Raw genomic sequence first — 3,423 nt, 5'->3', positions numbered from 1 at the left:
GATCAAACTTACTTCAGCTTTGATATCTCCTTTGGCGGGGGATCGGAATGACTTTGTCCTTGTTTATGTATCATTGATTACCAGCGAGTGTGAAGCTCATATCCCGTATTGCAGCATCTCTTCCAAGGGAGATAATCGATTAATTTAGGTTTGCTAAATTCTAGCTACATATCACTTATTTATCATAAAATATAGAAAGTGTTATTAGTATTATAGTAATTGTATTATCAGTAGTAAATGTAGTAGAAACGTATAGTAATAGGCCTAGTTCTAAATAGCTAATATATGAAGGTTAGAGTGTTTTGATATAAAGTAATTTATATATTTTTCTCAACTACACTATTTGTATATAATATTTATAATAATAGCGGCATATTATTGTCTCCCACCACCCTGACCTCTGACAGTATGAGAGTGTAACGATAGTTGATGAGTGGCAGCACCTTTGTAAAATACAAATGATGACGAATGTTAATAAAAACTTCATTTGAACTGTGTTTACGATGTTTGTCAACTATCTATATGATGAACATATGATGACCAACAAAGATTGAGGCCAGGCCTGCTACAATAATATGTTAAATAAAGAAAAGTACTCATGGATATTATAGAAAGTGTGTGAGTATGCTTGGACAGAGTACCATTTGATATAGTGATATATTTTTACCATTAATTAAAGGTTTGTGACGCGCTTGAACGTTGAAGGAAATGCGCCGCGCAGCTGAAAATTTTCTAAAATTGTGTACGAAAAACGTTTAGTAACTTGTTTTGCAATCAATGTAAATAAATAAAGTGTATTACTTTATATTTATGCAGGTCATTTTACTTCAGTTTAACAGACCAGCCATATCACTGCGATACTTTTACTAAAAAAGCCAATCATTGCATTTTCTCGTGAGGGTTTCTGTAATCAGCAATGGATAGCACTGTTTTCGTTAGCTATAAATTTTTTCTCGCTTTCCAAATGAACTTATTTTCATGCAAACTCAATTATCCATGAAGGTAGATTTTAGTCTCTCACTTTTCCGTTTCTCTTTGACGTGACATCATTACAGTTATTGTATATGGTGAAAGTTGTGTGTATATAATTACGATTAGTGTTTACTCCAATTCTGACGGCATAAAAATCAGTTACAGTTTCTAAAAATTGAAGCCACCAGAGTGACAATATTCCGTTTTGGAGTCTGGATAAAAATAATCGATAAACTTCATACTCTATATGACGCTTACGATTTTTTTATTTAGACCTAACTTCTATGGATGGTCTATGGACATGCAGACTTTGAATCTAAATTTACATAAACTAATTCTAATTTTCAGAACTCTGTGCTACCGAGTACTGTATACTGTCTCTATTCTGAATTTATATAAACTGTAACTAATTTTCATATCTCTGTGCTACCAATCCACGATACTTCAGGGGTTACTATCACTGTCGTTTTATCCACCCCTGGGATATCTCGTAGTAAAACTGGAGGTAGTTCATGAGAAAAAAAGCCCACTGATAATCACAAGCCAGCAGAAAATGTCTTAAAGGATTACAGAGAGCTACCAACTAGTAATACACGTTGTCTTTATTCTGACTTTATGTAAACTGTAACTAAATCTCAGGTCCATGTACAATGTATTACCAAGTACTTAAAATTGTCTTTATTCTGAATTAATATAAGCTGTAATTTATTCTCAGATCCCTGTATTTTATGAATTTATATTAACTGTAACTAACTCTCAGATACCTGTATTAACAAGAACTAAATGTTTTTATTCTGAATTAATACAATCTTAACTAATTCTCTTTCCCAGTGTTAGGAAGTACTGTGTGTTCAATACACTGTATTGTCTGTGTTGTTATATTACACCCGTACGTATTGCATCGCTGCGTTGACGAGTGATATCGTGGTATTGTTATCAATGCGTAAGTACCTATTAAATAGTATGGATACATGTACCACCTTAATAAATAATGACATGCCAGTTAAACAAAGGTTTGGCGTCATCAGAATTATTGTTAAAGAGAAGGCTCGGCATTTCCCACAAGAAATACATCGATATTACGCTTCTACCGCAAAACACATTGAAATACTTAAATATTTATAAAGATATTAAAATCAATACATGGGATCCATTACAAGGCTTAGTTATCGAAAAATCTTTTCATTTATTTACCGTTATCTATCATCAACAACATTACCCTAGCATATCGTAGATTAGACAGCACAGGTAAACAGTAAAGTGTAATGATCTTCTTCTTAAGACTTCTTCTTTTTGTTCTTCTCTTCTTCTTCTTCTTCTTTAAATGATAACATATAAGTTGAGAAAATCTCTATATATGCTGAGGAACAGTATAATAACAAATTTGAAAACCAGACTGGTTTTTATAAATAATTGAATACTCTAATAAATAATTATGTAAATATTTGCTATTCATCTGTCAAAAAACGTTCCAATCGTGCATTGTAATGAGAGAGAAGTCAATAGTTTAATGGATCTTGCTGTTCACCTTTTTAAATATATTTTTGCATAACTTATGCATGTTTCTGTGTTGTAAAGGATCGTTTTTTCAGGGATGAAGTATAGATAATACAAAGAGGATATGCAATAAGCAGCATTTTTAAATGAGTAGTATCCAAAAATCTTCCCCACTTTTTGATGACTAAAGAATGTCAGCAGTGTTAGTAGTAATAGTAATATCATTTACGTTACTGATTAGTTGCTAATATTCGCAGAGGGTCTTAATTTCGTGGATTTATCCAAATTTGCGAAATTTAAAACCTCGCAAAATTTATGAAAAATCGTAGTTTTACGTATTATAACCTGTCGTATGAATGACGCTTTCAAAAGCTACACAGATAATTCGCGAAAATGAACCTCGCGAATACATTCTAAACAGTAAATCGCAGAATTTTACACCCGCCAAATTTAACAAGTATAAAGTAACTGGTACGTCAGAAACTGCAGCGTCAGTTCTGTTCATTAAACCATTCTGTTTTTTTCCCTTCATATTGTTACCTTATTTGCTTACCATATTATCAAAACGTTTGCTTGTCACGAATGCCCCAATCGGTTTACATTTGGTGTAAATGGTGAAGTCAGTCAAGTCCACACCTATGTAGTACATACTGCATTTTTTGTGCTATTTATCATTGTAATACTGTTGGCAAATATTGTTGACCAATACTGTTGACAAATATTGTTGACCAATACTGTTGACAAATATTGTTGACCAATACTATTGACCAATACTGTTGACAAAAATGTTGACCAATACTGTTGACCTATAATGTTGACCAATACTGTTGACCAATACTGTTGACCAACCAATCCGCGCGTGCGATTAGATAAGGGTATTTGGAAATCGTGTAAAAATAACAGCGAAAATGTTTCAAAGAAAGGTACATAATTTATACAGAATAAAGACAGGTA

Source organism: Argopecten irradians, chromosome 5 (genome assembly GCF_041381155.1).
Source record: "Argopecten irradians isolate NY chromosome 5, Ai_NY, whole genome shotgun sequence".
NCBI classification, from domain to species: Eukaryota; Metazoa; Mollusca; class Bivalvia; order Pectinida; family Pectinidae; genus Argopecten; species Argopecten irradians.
This window is presented reverse-complemented; position numbering follows the sequence as displayed.